This window comes from Hemicordylus capensis, chromosome 5, assembly GCF_027244095.1.
Source record: "Hemicordylus capensis ecotype Gifberg chromosome 5, rHemCap1.1.pri, whole genome shotgun sequence".
Taxonomy (NCBI): domain Eukaryota; kingdom Metazoa; phylum Chordata; class Lepidosauria; order Squamata; family Cordylidae; genus Hemicordylus; species Hemicordylus capensis.
The window spans coordinates 2982631-2998878 of record NC_069661.1 but is presented as its reverse complement, the minus strand read 5'-3'; the positions used below and the strand labels follow the sequence as shown (position 1 = coordinate 2998878).

The window sequence follows — 16248 nt, the reverse complement described above, 5'->3', positions numbered from 1 at the left end:
AGGGCATGCCCTCACCACTTGCCTGTGGGCTTCCAGAGGCATCTGGTAGGCCACTATGTGAAGCAGGATGCTGGACTAGATGGGCGTCCTTGGGCCTGATCCAGCAGGGCTGTTCTTATGTGCCTGGGCTACTCCTTGTCTGGGGCTGAGGGCAGCGATTGCCCACCATGCCAACAGTGCCCCAAGCACACTGATAAATACTGTACTGTCTGGTTTGGGTTCAACTCTTGCTACACCATATTGAGGGAAAGTTACACTAACTTTCACTGGAGCACACTCCCAAGTAAGCATGTACAGGAGAGTGATTTTGGATCCAAACATGCTTACCTAGAAACAAGCCCCAGTGAAAGCGAGTGAAATTTTCTTACAACAAGTTGTAGTGAGAACTGCTCCCAAGCCAGAAGCTCATCCAAGTATGAGATACAGGAGGTGCCCAGAAAGACTGCCCCATCACACACTCTCAGTATAAAAAGCATGCTTAACGATAAAGCTCCTTTTGTACCTCAATGGCTGCTACAGCAAACTGAGCAACTTTTTTTATACGAACAGCATTCGCTGCCATGCCAGGCGATAAGCCGCTCTTTGCTGAATTGACAAGAGTGTGGTTCACTCAGCATGAAGACAAATACAGAGCAAAACCCTCCTCTGTCCTGGCTCCAGAGACACAGGGCATGATCCAGCAAGGTCTCCTGCACAAGGCCCATTGGAAATGAAGAACACCCGTGCCAAAGCGCAGCCTTCTTGCTGGATTGTGCTCACAGCATCTTGCTCCATCCCAAACAGGTATTGGTTGGAACAGGGTTCTAGAAGACCAGGAACCAGCGTTCTCTCTAATTTTTTTCATCTGTGTGCGGAATGAGTTTTGTTCTGGGCGGCAGTATCAAGGCAGTGTGTGCACACATATGCATTCAGAGTGGGGCCTTCCTAATTCAACCTGAGCGGGATCTAAAATTAACTGAGCGGACATCAGAAAATGTGTGAGCGCACGGACATGCGCATGCCTTAGAGGGAACTGTGCCAGGAAGGAGGATTCAGTTGGGAAGCATCCAGTGGTCAGCAACTGGGTTTCTGCTCTCAAGATCACTACCACCCTTGAAAAATGATGGAGGGCTTTCCATACAGAGTTCACTGACACTCTGCCACCAGTACCCCCGATCCCAGAATGTCATCACAGCATATTATTCACACAAAAGCCCTGGCCAAGACTGCACAATCTGGATGGGGGCAGCTGAAGGACACAAATCCAAATTAGCCGGATCCTCGTCGTTTCTTCCAACCACACAGTCAACATGCCTGGAGCTTCCAAAGCCCAGAATTTGCAATGCTTCTTCCACACCTTCTTTGCAGACAGGCCCAGAAACCACCAGTGCTCCCACGCTGTTCTGGCTTGCTCAACGTACCAGCTTTGCTCAGGGGCCCTCCAGCATATGCTGAACCACATACAAGTTTTTCTGGCTCAGCAAGTGTCAGAGATGCAGCAGACGGCCTTGCAGCACCAAGCCCTAATTGAATATGGGGATCTCCTCCCAGGAGCTGCGATCAGACACTAGAGGGGATGCTACGGCTCTCCCTGGGGAATGCCACAGCACCTTGGCCAGTTGGCTGGATGTAAGACTTCTGGTGAAAGTCAGCAAGCTAGAGACATGCCACTCTCAAGGAGGAGGGCTGGTCGTGTGGTAGCAAGCATGAATTGTCCCCATAGCTAAGCAGGGTCTGCCCTGGTTGCATCTGAATGGGAGACTTGATGTGTGAGCACTGCAAGATATTCCCCTCAGGGGATGAAGCCGCTCTGGGAAGAGCAGAAGGTTTCAAGTTCCCTCCCTGGCTTCTCCAAGATAGGGCTGAGAGAGATTCCTGCCTGCAACCTTGGAGAAGCCGCTGCCAGTCTGTGAAGACAATACTGAGCTAGATAGGCCAATGGTCTGACTCAGTATATGGCAGTTTCCTATGTTCCTATGAACCAAGGGAGCAAGGTAGGCCGAGACACACAGCCCATCCACAGTCCTCTTGTAGGATGCAAACACCACTCACAAGGGATCTAGGTCTAGGATCTAGGTCAGCTTCCAGGAGGACATGAAGGCAGACAAAGAAACCTAAAGCCCAAGAAAAACATTATACAAGGCTCTTTCAGAGATTGGCCAAAGGACTGACCCAACAGCAGCGAGAAGAAGTGGAAGGACTCAGGATGCACCTCCGCTGAAAGAACAGCAGGTCCAAAGAGGTACAAGTCAAAGGTCTCCCGACTACACACACACACACACCAGTCTCTGAACTCCACAAAGAACTCCCAACCCACACAATCTAGGCCACAGCCGTGAGCCAAGGGAAAGTGTGCAACAAACACTTTCAAAAGCAAGAGCCCCCAGATGACTTATGTAAGTGAGCCAATGCTAACAAGGAAAGGCCAAGAACCACATGTGAGAATAATTAACTCATCTGGCCGCAGAAAAAAGCCTCACTGTAGCCCAAACAGAGAAGATCAGTCAATACCACATCACACACCCCACCCCAAAGTGTACAGAAAACTCCAGCCACCAAGGCTCTGCAGAAAGAGGCACCGCGTGCTTTCTCTGCGATTCCAGATGCAGGGTTAGCCGGACAACTCGGTTTGCCATCCAAATTTGCTGTCCTGCCCGTGTACTAGCAAAAAAACAAAGAGAAAGCAAGACTTCCAGGTGCCAGAGCAAGGCATTCGGGGAAGGGACGGCTGCCCCACCCGTTACCGACACAACCAAGAAAGCGCTCGGACCGTCAGCTCACTGCTGGATTCCCCTTGGAGGAGTCCCACCTCCGGCAGGTTTGCACTTGACCATGACCCCCGCCCCACCCCCCTCAGGCTTGAACGCATGGCAGCGAGGATGATGCAGGAGTGGAGGGACATCCCTTGGGCCTCTGAGCGTCCTTTGCAAAGTCAATGTCCCAGATCGCAGGCTGAAAGCATAGCTAAGAGGAATGGGCCTGGTGTAACCCCAGGGAAGTGGCTGCTGCACAGAAAACGAGCAAGGGCATAAGTTGGGAGAGGAGGTGGACACACACCCCGTGACAACACATCCTGGAAGGGGCTCAGCATGAACTCAGCCTGACAGCAAACAGAGGCTGGCCCCCTGTCCACACAGCCCCAATCCAACTGCACCCCCAGATTAGAGAGAATGTCCTTTGGGGCAGGGGCCTGGCTCCCCATCACCCCCCTCCCCCACAGAGCACGGGGCATCTGCTCAAGGCCACCAAGGGGGCACGCTCGTCAACCCCAGCTCCACCTGTAGCGCCCAGGGGTGCAACAGCATGTCAGGAGGCCCCGGAAGGCCCCACCCAGCCCAAGGCAGCCCCTCCTGAACCCTCCTCAGACGGCAAACGCCAGCCCGGCTGGCCAAGAACCCCAAGGGGGCCCTGCACTCAGGCGGGAGCACGCCAAGGACAGCCCCTCCTCCGGGGCCTGCTCTCTTGCTCAGTACATGGGGGGGGGGTGTGTGCTCCAGGACCAGCCAGTGTGGGGTAGTGGCTATAGTGTTGGCCTCAGACCAGGGAGGCCCGGGTTCAAATCCCCGCTCAGCCACGGGACCCACGGGGTGACTCTGGGCCTGCCACTGCTCCCTCAGCCTAGCCTCCCTCACAGGGTCGTCGTGAGGAAATGTCGTCAAGAAATCGAGCCAGCCCCTCGGTCGGCTGGCTTGCCATTTCAGCCCGCTGCCTTGCCCTCCCTCCGGGGTGCACAACAACTTCGGAAGGGATCGAGGGGATGGGGGGTAACCCCGTCCTGCAGCCTGGCTCCCAGTTGCTCCTTGCAAGCCAGGAAATGGAGGCGGCGACCCAGGCGCGGCTCCCCCGGAGCGGCGGCCTCCCTCTCCTCCTCCCGCCCGATGCTGCTGATGGGCCCCAGAGCAGGGCGCCTCGACCCGCCCCCCCTTTCCATCCCCAGCAGCCAGCCAGCCAAGGAGGCGGGCAGGCCGGGCTGCTCCCTCGCCGTGTCCGGGGACAGCCAGGCGGAGGATCCCCCTCCTGCGGGCGCCCGGCCAGCCCCAGCCTCGGCGTGCCGCGGGGGGTGGGGGGCGCTGCGGGCGGGAGGCGGGCGCGCGCGGCCTCCGAGCGGGGCTCTCCCCGCGCAGCCAGGGCGGCAGGAGGGAGGGAGGGAGGGAAGGGGCTCGTTCTCCTCGGGCCGCCCGGGGGCGGAGCTGGCCGCTCGTCAGGGAGAGCGGCGCGGTGAAGCTCTCCTCCTGACGAGCGAGCAGCCTGCACGTAGCACTGCGCTCCCCCTGGACGGGGAGAAGGGGGGGGGCGGACAAAGCAGAGGCTCGGGCGCGTCTAGGAGTCCGCGGGGCGTTCCCACGTGACACAGGACGCGCGAGACGGAACACGTGTCTGGGCGCTCCCACGTAATAACCCTCGCTCCGTGGCGAGGCGGGTTCGCGGGCTCGCGCCGTACCTGCCGTGGCCCCCGCGGGGCCGCTCGCTCCGCGCTGCCCCTGCTCCGCGCCGCCGCCGCCGCCGCCTCCTCCGCCTCAGCCGCCGCCGCCTGCCTTTCTCTCGCTCGCCTGCTCGCCCTCTCCCCCTCACGCCGCTGGCAGCTGCCCTTGCGCCATTGGCCGCGACGCGCGCCACTCGCCCGCCTGCCGCCCGCCTCCCTCTCCCGATTGGCCTGCCGCGAGGACGGCTCCGCCATTGGCTCAGCCGCCGGAGGCCCCGTCGGCCTCGTTGGTTTCCGCCCCCCGCCGTTCTTCCCGCCCACCCTCTCGGAGCGCGGACGGCATTGGCCGACTGCCCTATCCGTCCCCGAGTACTTGGGCTCGGCTGCTTTCATCCGGGCGGAGGGCGGGGGAAACCCTCGGGCTGCGATTGGTGGAGGCTTGGAGCTCCATCCCACGTGGGGCGCCTGCGCGCGACAGCCGTTGGTCCAATGTGGGCCAGTGGCAGGCAGCGTCTGCGGCTGCGCTGACTGGGGGGCGCGGCTGTCGATCTCGGGAGACGATCCGCCAATCAGGGGCAGTGATGGGGGACCGAGCCAGGGAAGCGGCGGGATGATGACGGGGGCACGAGCGGCCCTTTGTTCAGGGCTTCCCCCGAGCAGCTGCTGCTGCCCCCGCGGGAGGAAGGGGGGGGGGGCTGCTCGGTGCCTGCCCGCCAGCATGCGTGCCTGGGGGGGCAGCAGCAGCAGCTCTGGGTCCCGATCTGACCTTGCACGGGGCTTCCTTCCTCGCAGGCCGTATGTACCTGACTTTAAGACGACAGCCCCCTTAAAAGTCGAGCTTAAATCACTCCCTACAGTTACGCGAAAGGAACGGGGCTCTGGAGCTAAGACGACCCTCCTGATCTCTCATTTCAAAAAGCTTAGTGTGGGGTCGCGGGCGCGCGGGGGGGACGGACTAGTGTTGGATTCGAGTAAACACAGTATTGACTGGCTGACTGCGCTGCGTTCATCCAGACCTGCGCACTGTGGCTGGGGATTATGGGGGCTGTAGTCCCCCAGCCACATCTGGAAACCCAGCATCTGGTTGAGGAACCCCTGACCTAGAAAATGGCCCACTCTCCTCTGCCACACATAGGATGTCCATGATAGACATGCAGGGGTCTTCCTTAGATTCAGACAAGTCCATCTCTCTGCAGAGGGTTCCCCTCAAGGCAGAAGGTGTGACCAACACAGTCTCAGACACACAGAGTGTGGGGGAAGAGCAGGGTTCAAATCCCAGGTCAGCCTAACGCTATTCTGGTGGTCCTGAGCCAGTTTACTATCTCAAGAAGCCACTGAACTAGTTTACCGGACAGTTTCTTGTGAGGATAAAATGAGATGCTCCGTGGAAGATGTGATTGTGATTACTCAATAAACAACCTGCTCTCAGACGTTCTCTTGGCCGTTCAGCCAGCCCAGCCCAGACAAAATGGCCTTCCCATTGTCCTGCTCTAATCAAACAATGGTGGTTGTGGTTGTTTTTAATGCACTTGGTCCAGCCTGGTCTGGGTGGTTTGCTCCATCTGTTATACTTATGACCTCACCTTTGCCCATTTTCCTTGGGCCAGCAAGAGCCAGTGTCTGGCGACCATAAAAGAGTAGCTGTTTATGCATCTCTCCTTCTCTTCCAGAAGGGTAGCTGCTGCCGCAAAAAAGAAAAAAGAGTCTTGTGGTACTTTAAAGACAAACGCATTCCTTACAGCAAGAGCTCCACACAATAAACTTGTTAGCCTTGGAGGTGCCACCAGCTTCTCTTTGTCCTCCATGTTGCGTACCTGGAGGCAGAGGAAGGGGCTTTCCTGGAGAACACCTTTCCGAAAGGGAGCAAAGGCCTTGGCTTAGGGAAGGGTGCTGGGCACCACCAGGACCCATCCCAGCTGGCGCAGAGGCGCCTCAGCACCTTCCTCGCCATCCAGAGGAGGAGCCCATTCTCCCGACATGGGCTTTGTCATCAAAGCTCTCTGCTAAGGAGGGACTGTCACTCTCTCACTGGCAGAGCAGCTGCGTCGCCTGCAGAAGGTCCCTGGTGCAAACCCTGGCGGCCTATCTGGTTAGGGCTGGGAAAGACTCCTGTTTTGAACCCGGGAGCGCCACTGCAAGAGAGGATGTCAACCATACTGGGCAAGACTTGGTGCAAGTCCACCCACCCGTGCCCCATTTTTTGACCCTAGGCTGGCAGCGTTGCAGTGCAGCCAGAGGCACTCTTACCCCTGGACTTTGGGGCTGAAGTCCAGGGCCTCCGCACTGCCTGCTCCCCCCCAATCCTCTCTAGTCTGTCCTGGGTGTTGTGGTATGCGCCCTCAAGAACCTACATGTTAAAAAATGATGCTTAACTTGCAGCTGGGGGGTGGGGTGGGTAGGCCTCCAAAGGCCTTTAGGCCCAGGCTCCAAAATTACCTCTGAATGCAGCCATGGTGGTAGCACCGACATCCCCCAGTGTAGCCATGCTTAAGGTTTTTAAAGCTAAAAGCTATATGGAGCTCAGATATTTTCCACAGGCAATTTACAATCCCTTCAAGTTGTTCAGGCGGGCTTTTTGCAAGCCATTTTTCGACTGTCTAGTTGTGTCCCAAATGCAGCCTTACATCTGGAATCTGGAACGATTAGGTTTGTGGCGCAGGCATGGTTGCGCATGGTCACTTTTTGGCTCAGACTTCACACTTACTCTTCGGGCCTTGTTCCACTAGTTTTGCGGGATAACTTTCAGTCTTCCTTGGATAAAGAATGTCCAGACCATCCTAGGTAAATGTGGCTTCTCAGAACACTGTATTCGTACTTTAAGCCACGATGCAAAGTGGCTTAAAGCGAAAAGATTTTCAAAAGCTAAAAAGATTTTCCGACAGCGGGCGTTAGATATAGAGAAGCAAAAAGACCTTAGTTTGATTGCTCCTAGGAATATCTGTTGCAGTTTTTTCAACTGCCCAGGGGCGTAGCCATCATTGAGCAAACGGGTTCAAAGAACCAGGGCCGCCAATGGGAAAAGGCCACCGAGCCCCGTGGCTCGGGCTCCAGAGGACCCCAGAGCGGAGTCCCCCACCACCACGCCCTGGCCACCGAGAGTCTGGGTGAACTGTCCGCTTGTTATTTCAGGCAGCGCAGTCTGCCTGATAGAACGTTTTTCCCTTCCTCTCCCTCTCCCTCTCTGGAGGAAGAGAAAGGGGGAAACGTCCTATCAGGCAGCCGACGCTGCTGGAAATGACGAGCTGAGAGCTTGCTCGGACTCTCGGCAGCCCAGGCCACGCCCCTTTTGTGTGTGACATCACGCGCACGGGCGTACCTGGAGGAGCCACCGAGTGGGGCTGGACCCAGGGTGCTGCTCAGCTGGCTCCAGGCCTGTGCCTGCCACTTATTTAACCTATCTGTCTACTTTAAGGTGGAGAAGGGTTTTTTTCCCCAGGCACAATTTAATGTTCTTTTCTTGGCTGTATTAGAGGGAAGATATAAAAGAGTCCCTCTAAGGAATCACCACTGCCCATGTGGTGTAGGCACGGTTGAGTCAATAGCTCATGTTTTGCTTCACTGTTCCTTTTATAAATCAATTTGTTCCATTTGGACTGAGCCTTATTTGAAAAAATGATCTGGGCCTTCTGATGATTATCATCATGTTGCTTTCTTTCTAGCGGATCGCCAAGAGGAGACTACTTACAGAATCGCATGTTTTTCTGCCACGGCGTGCAAAATAAGATGCTTGCAAACTGGTGTTTAAATTTATTTTATTTGGTTTTAGATTTTCAATTGTGTACTTACTGTTCAGGTGCTGTTTTGTTTGGTCATTGACCGTAAATCTTTTAAAAAATAACTAGAGTGTAGCCATGCAAGGCAGAGGCCTGTCTCGAGTTCCACGGGTGCGAGGGAACTCCCACCAAATGGGTGGTATTGGCGTACAGAATTGCCCTCTAAACTAACCAGCTAAAGGCTGCAATCCCATGTTTGCACAACAGCACAGAAATTCAAGTGGTACAGTGCAGATGGGAACCCCAGCAAATTGGGGGGAACGTACCACGATCCAGTGGGACCCAGGGGTCTTATAAGCACACAGGCTTCAAGACTTGGGGGATCGGTTTTGAACTTTTAATGTAATTAGTGGAGTTTGGAAAGACCTTTGCTCATCACTGAGAGCATTTCCCGGATGTCAGGCACTGAAGTGTTATCACAATCAATGCACTAGGCTTCCGTTGCGGTTCCAGTCGGACCTGAAACTTTCGACTTTTGCTGGTCTTCGGTGGTGCGTGATGTGAGCTGACAAAAAGGGTAAGAAAGGAAACCAGCCTCGGTTCATGACAGCATAGAAAAAATAATGCAGGAGGAACTCAACTTTCCTAGGGCAAGAAACATTCTCCAGATGTGTGTAAGAAAGCTGGAAAACCAAATAAAACTGTGGTTGAAGATGGACTGCTTGGATTGTCACCATGGAAATCCATTGTGTTGGGAATGGTCTGGTAACCGTGGAGAGAAAACATTTCGGTAGGAACAGGAAGCGGTGCTATCCTGGCAATGGTGAAGGGTAAGAGGGCGGCTGGGGGGGGTCCTCTGTGAGTGCAGAGAAGTTCGCAGGAGTGCTTGCTTGGCACATCTGAGCCTTTCATTTCATGTAATGTGTTTCCTGCCTCTTGCCAAGGGTGGGGGCATTACCAGCATTCCTTAATGTAGTACTCAAAATCCCAATTCTAGCTGTGCTGCCTCTCTTCCATCCAAGAAGAGAAACCACCGTCTGCTTCAGGGGTCCCTGCATTATGGATGCCAGCAAGATCTGCAGCAGGGCTGCCTTTAGGTCAACTGAGACCCTGTGTAAAAACTGCAGTTGGTGCCCCCTCCCCACAGTGGAAAAAATGCACACATGATTGATCTGTTAAAGACACAATGCTTTCTTCGCTCCTTTAAATTCACTTTATTTCATGAAACAGTCATAGTCAAGTCCATTTATTCCAATTCAGCAATTTGCCATTATACAAAGCCCACCATAAACAAGAAAACAAAGCTTACTGACTAAGCATTTAGAAGCGCCGCAAATTTTTACAAAGATCATGACACCAAAAACTCTATAGTGATCCACAGTTATTCATTGCATTTTCTTTAACCTTAGAACACAATAATGGTGCTTGAGCACAAAACTTTGTGGTCCTAAATGTGATATACCATTTACTCGAATAGAAGATGACCCTGAATTTAAGACGCCCCCCCTCCTAAAAATAGAGGTTTACCCAAAAGGAACAGCACTCTAAATTTAAAATGACCCCTCCTTCCATTTCTAACCCCAAAGAAGAACTTGGAAAAAACCTAGTAACGGATTGAAGTAAATACAGTACTTTGCACGGAGGTCTTTATACATCTGACATTCAGATGCAAAATGAACCACCATGGGAATATTACACATGGATCCTTCTGTTCTGTATCCACTCCCCACTTCTCTCGGATTCAGCACCACTCCGTCTTACTTTTGTGTAATACTTGGTTTATTTACAGGTATATAAGCTGAGCATTGGGTGGTGTTGAAAACAGCGGGACACTCCTAGAAGTCAACAACAGGTTCCACCAATTCCCTGCAGCCCCCTCGTTACTTCAGCTTTCTCTCTGGCTCCCAGTCGCGGCTTGTCTGAATGAGCCAAGGAGGCAACTCGGGCTGCTCCTCTCTCTACCACCCCACCTGAGAACAGCGCTGCCGGCAGGCTGGCCATTTGTCAGGTAGAGCTGCATGGTTAACCACACAGCTCTACCTGACAAATGGCCTGCCTGCAAGCAGCGTGGCTCTCGGTAGGAGAGGGAGGATCAAGGTAAGCTGCTGCCGGGAAGCAGAGGCAGCTGCACCTCCTTGGGCGCCCCCTCTTGGCCCGTGAGGACGAGCCGCGGCGGCTGACTTCTTCATTCCAGCTTTTCCAAGCTTTGATCCGAGTCTCTGTCTCACACCTCGCCTGCCTTGCTCTTTCTTTTCACTGACCACGGAGGCATCCCTGCCAGGGACTGGGGAGGAGGAGGAGGAGGAGGAGGAGGAGGACAGGGGCCCCTTGAAACCCACCCACCCACCCCCGTCTCAGCCCTTCCCATCAGCCCTTCTGCCTACCTTGCTGCCACCTTGCAAGACTGTTCCTGGCTCTGCAGTCTCCTGAGGGAGAAAGCCAGCCGTGCCGCCCAGAGACATCCGCCGAGTGAGCCATCAGCCAGTGCTTGGCTGAACGAAGCAGCCAGCTTGCCGCCAGAATCAGGCATCTCCCATCATTCTAGGCACTGCGGCTGGCCCAGAAGAAAGCTTTGGGCAGCACTTTACCTGAGCAAACTCATGGCCAGGGTTGTGTTTCGTGCACTGTCTTCAAAAGGATTGTTAAACAAGGGCAGCTCTGGGGAGTGGGGTGGGGAGCACCTCAGACAAGCCATCCCCCCCGACCCCTCATTTCTGTTTCAGAAATCTAACGTGTGGGGCACATCTTGCCCACCCAGGAATGCACTCTGCCCTTTCTGCGCCCCCCCTTTTTTCTGGTGCCATCACTGTGTGCACTCAATAGGTGTAGATGGTGTGTGTGCAACTCAGCACTGAAAGGATCACAAAAGCACCCGTCAAGTACAAAAAGGATGCCCCTAGCTGCATGGCAAACTGCACATCCCAAACAGCCAATTAGCAGACAACTGGCACATTCCCTCTTCTGTGCATGCCTGCTCTGAAGCTGTGCATGTGGCTGGGATGGGAGCTGGATGGTAGAGATGTGTCTGAATGGATTTTTGCCATTCAAGTTGAGGTCAAATAGTATCAGATGCATAAGACAGTATCAAGGAGTGTCAGATACTATCAAGTGGTCTCAGAGAGGTCCGTCTCCAGTTACCACCAGTACGCCTGGTGGCGACTCGGAACCGGGCCTTTTCTGTAGCTGCTTCTGGTCTATGGAAGGCACTCCTGGCAGATATCCACAGTTTAGGTTCGCTGTCTCGCTCTGAAAGAGCCCTAAAAACTTACTTGTTTGGCCTGGCCTTGCAAGGCTTGTAAAGTGTTTTTTATTGTGGATCTCTCCCAGGCAGGGCTTTAACTCTCCTGTGCTTTAACTGCCTTAATTGCAGTGGGCCTTATGATTCCCAGAGTGTCTCCCCTCTGGGCATCATCAGGTCAAGCCATGACCCCCCCCCGCCCCAACCTGCTCACTTCCCTTATCCCAAAGGGGGAGTCGCCAGACCCACCTCTGGCAAATGGCTGGCCTTTCTATTTCCAGGGGAGTGATAACCTACAATGGCATTGCAACCTCGTTAGCCCTGTTCATATCCGAGTCCCTCGAGATCTGAGAGCTGTACGCGAAGCGATTGGATTTTGGAAGAGGAAGCTGGTCTGTGGCTCGGTGTGTCCCCTCCAGGCCCAGGAGAATTCCAGCACTTCCAGCTGCCCCACGGGGCTTCCCTGCTTGGGGTTCTTTCCAAGAGGGCCAGTGAAAGAATCCCCCCCACACATACCCTCCACTCACCCCGCGGCTTCCTTCAGCACAGCAGCCGCCTCTTTTAGTCATTGTCCTGGTCGCGTCTCTCATCTTCAACAAGAAAAGGCACGGATCAGGAAGTGGAAGCAACGCCTTTGCGCGTACGCACATGCACACACACATGCGCACGAATCAGAGAGAGCATGAGGCCTGCGGCTGCTAACTGAAAAGAGGGGTGGTGAATCGCAACCCTTCACCTGCCACTCAACCTGTTTGTTTCTGGCAAGCAGAAGTTTAGGGACGAGTTCTGTCTCTTGTTGGTCCCCAGCCCCAGTGAAGTGATTGATTGTGGCGATTTCAGTCTGTGTGGGGACCCAACCAATCCAAGCATAGCAGTAAGTTCCTCAGGACAAGGGATCCTTCCAGGGTACATACATGTGCATTCTGCTTCTTGCCTTTATCCTCTGCTCTTCCTTTTGTTTCCAAAGCAAACTGGGCGTTTTTATATGCGGTGCATATCTATGTGCATGCAATGTCCTATTGCTCACAAGAAATAAGCGGCTGGCTGGCTTCTTCTGTGTGTGCACTGCACGAGCACCTCAGCACATTGGCACTGGATGCAGGACGGGTGAGAAGTCCCCTCCCCACCTTTGCTAGGCCACGTGCCCTTTTTTACCCAGCTCCATAGCACGCTGGGCCATTATCTCTGACGTTGTTGCGCCTCACAAAAACGGGGAGCAAGACCAGGAAGCCGCAATGCAAAAGGCAGAACCAGGCTGCTCTCGGGTGACGGCCAAGAAGAGAAAGCAAAGCAAGGCCTTCCCTGGGAATGGGCAGATTCCTCCAGCTCCAGGCTGCTGTGTCTGCTCCCAGCTGTCACCTGCTGGCCAAGCTAGAGGCAGGCCAGGGATAAGGCTTTCTGCATCAGGGAGCTCAAGTGGCAAGAGTGCCCCTACTGCAGAGGCTCACCCTGTCCTGCTGGTGTTTCAGCAGTGCCAGATTGAGGCACAGGCTGCAGTAAATAAGCATGCAGAAGTAAGCAGGCTTGCATGCATGCATGCATGCAGAGGATTCCAAGTTCCCTCCCTGGCAGCATCTCCAGGTAGGGCTGGGAGCGACTCCTGCCTGCAGCCTCGGAGAAGCCGCTGCCAGCCTGTGTGGACAATACTGAGCTAGACGCACCAAGGGTCTGATTCAGTAGAAGGCAGCCTCCTATGTTCTTCACATTATGAGGGGCATTTAGTTTTTCTAAGCATTTAGAAATAAAACATTTAGAAATAAAAACATAATAAGAAAATAATTAGAAATAAAATCATTTAGAAATAAAATCATTTAGTTTTTCTAAAAATGACTAAATTACAAATTTTACAAAATGTATTTTCATTTAAAGGCATTTTGAATGCAAATTGTTTGTTAGATTATTAGTTTTGCATCTTTGCCAAATAAAAATATATTATTTCTTGACATAGCTTAGGGCCTCAGCCTGTCCTAAGCCAGCCCTGCGTGTGGGGTCAACGGGATTTTCTAATGCTTCAAGGAAGGGGCATAACAGGGTCTCCCAGAGAGAAAGTGTGGCCAGGCAGGCTGACATTCTGACTGAACTGGGTTGAGCAAGTCCCGTGGAAATGGGGAAGACAAGTGAGGCATGGAAAAGCTGCCATGTGCTGCATCTCCACTGGAGGCAGCAGCAAGTGCAGAATCTAATACCAGGAGTCCTGACCCAAGGAAGCTTAAGGCAAAGTGCAGAGGAGAGGATGTACAGTCAGCCATCCCTCGCCAACCATGAGGGTTCCATACTGGGGAAACCTCGCGGTTGGCGAGTCATTGAAATCAATGGCAAACAGGGGGTTAGGGGGATCGCGGTTGCAAGAGGACAGCAAAATACAGTTTGAAATGGGACAAACATCCCTCCAAATCCCCCCAAATCGCCATGTGTCAATAAGAGGAGTGAAGGGGAACCAAGAAAATCACCCCTGAGCCCCCAAAATTGCAAAAAATAAAAATAAAAAATTGCCGAACCGCAGATCCTCAGGTTGTGGTTGGCAAAACCTGCCACAGTTTCCCAGACGCAGATACTTAAAGCCGTGATTGAGAAACCCACAGTTGTCAAGGGATGACTGTACTGAGAAGCAGGAACCTGAAGCAAGGAATTGGTAGCTGCTGGAGACAAAGGGCCACTGAGCTGGGGCGCCAGGGCCAGAAGTGGCTAGTCGGAGAGGACACCCAGAAGAGACGTGAGAGCCCAGGGCCAGGAAGGCCCCTATGCTATGGGGAAGAAGAAGAAGAGGTGACCGGCTAGGGCGGATTGCTCAAAGCTAAGCTACCTTGAAAGAAAGAACGAAGTGGGGCAAAGTAGCAGGCATTAGGCTGACGCGAGCAGGGGCGGGAAGGAGGCATGTTGGAGCAGCAGCAGCAGCCGCAGCAAAGAAGGAGGAGGTCCCCTGGGGCACACTCCTCCTGGGCCTGGGGACAGCCGCGTGGTGGCACACTTGGGCAGGGGCAGGCAAAGACCCCCAGGCTGGCCTCCATGGCCCCTTCCTTGCCTGCCCTGCCAGAGGGCTTCATGTGGCTGTTCGTGGCAGGCCCAGGAGGAGTTTGTCCCAGGGGGATCTTCCCCACTAACCAACCCGTTCCTCCGGAACTAACTGCCATCCTAGGTTTGCTCACGTTTGCAGAGAATCCAGGCAGCGACCTCTTTGCCAGCCTGTGGCATCCCAGTGTTCCTGTGCGATCCTCAGTATTGTTTGGTTGGCCTGTTAATGGACTCAAAAGGATCTGAGCAGTTATTCAGCAGCCGCTGCCCAACATGATGGAGAGCTTGAATCCCGTGCTTAAGGCACCCATTCACAGCAGGGGGAGGGGAGGGGGAAGGGCTGCACTTCGGTGGGGGCGGGCTTGTGGCTTCCTCCAAGAGGGCCAGGACTGCACGAAGAAGCTCCTGCCGTGGCCCCAGCCTGGCAACCTCCTCCCTCCGCTGGCCACTATTAGCCAGCAGGGGCAAGGGGGCTCTGTGGTGGTAGGCCAGGCCATCCCAAGGGCCGCGGCCACAGGAACACACCCCGCCACACAGGATGAACGGGGTATTGGGCACGTCCCTCGACCCCACTGTGGAAGTGGCGGTATCCAGGCTGAGGCAGACGCGAGCGATTTGGGGCTCCTTCGCAGCACCTTCGGGAAGAAGCAGGCCCCGATCCACGCAGAGAAGCTCCACTGGGCAGCCGCACCCCCGGGAGGCAGTGGGGGTGGCGAAGTCACATTCCTTTGCTGCCGTCACTGCCACAGGGTAGCACGCTGAGTCACTCTGACCCGTGTCTGGTTGTATTTGCCACCTGATGGCCACCCAGCCGTCTTCCATGCCCCCAGCCAGCTCCCTGGGAAACCAAGGGTCCGAGTGGGCCGTGATGGCTCCAGCATGAAGCCACGCAGTGCCTCTTCTGAGCCACGGGACACGCAGCTGCCACAAGCGAGCCACTGACTGATGACTGACAGAGCTCTGGAGAGAGCGTGTGCGGCGGGGCCTGGGGGGCGTGCACGGCCCACTCCTCCTCTCAGGGGCCGGTAGCCACTGGCTGGCTGGGGGGGCACAGGGCTTGTGGCGATGGCCCCGTTAGCCCACCCAAAGAACAGCCCTTTGTGCAAATAGCAGCACACACTCCCTATGCATGCAGACCCTTACACGCACACACTTGCGTGCATGAATTCCCCTGCTTGGAAACCTTGTATTAAATGTACACACCGACTACAATCATCTCATAAATTCATACCACATCTACAAGGCCTCTATTTCTGTTATCTGCCCATTCATGCGTGTGTTCCCTCTCCCTTTCTCTCCCCCACTCTCTCTCTCACACACACAGAGTTTTCCACAGGAACTGAAGTCCAAGAGTTTGTCCCAGGACTTAGGGATAAACTGAAGCCAGTTGTTAAGGAATATTTTGAGTGTAGGGAGCAGAGGAAAAACTCTCTTTCACCCTGACATTTACCCGGTTCTTTTTAATGAGGGCAGGATCCCAAAAGGACCCCTCAGCTCCTTTAACTGGAGATCTTTTCAGCTCCCTCTCAGCTTTAGGAGGGAAGCAGGAGGGGGATGAGTGTCAGGCAGTGTCCCTCCCTCCCTCCCTCCCTGTGATTGGCTAATGAATGCTCAATGACATTTCCCTGAGGAGTCTGTCAGTCAGACTGGGGGAGGTGCGGGTTGACCCTGAACATCAGCCAGCTAGCCAAGAGGGGGGAAGGGGGGAACCCTCTCTGATACCCCTCTCCCCTCCCCTCACTTGAAGCCAAGATGCCCACCCTAGTAGAAGCCAGCCGCTAGTCAGGGAGGTGGGAGGGGTACAGCAAAAAACAAACCACTACAACTACTGCAAATATAATATTTATATACCAATTTTCAACAAAAGTTTCCAAAGCAGTCAC

The 16248-nt window shown here is 54.4% G+C and overlaps 1 protein-coding gene across 1 annotated transcript in view; it reads right to left on the bottom strand.

Moving 5' to 3' along the window:
* The window catches only part of PAIP2B (poly(A) binding protein interacting protein 2B), a 43249-nt gene extending 38623 nt beyond the window's left edge, over positions 1-4626 (bottom strand). The window contains exon 1 of the mRNA XM_053254899.1: positions 4421-4626. The gene's annotated coding sequence lies outside the window, so the exon portion shown is untranslated. The remainder of the gene's footprint in view (positions 1-4420) is intronic.
* Positions 4627-16248: the final 11622 nt, after the last annotated feature.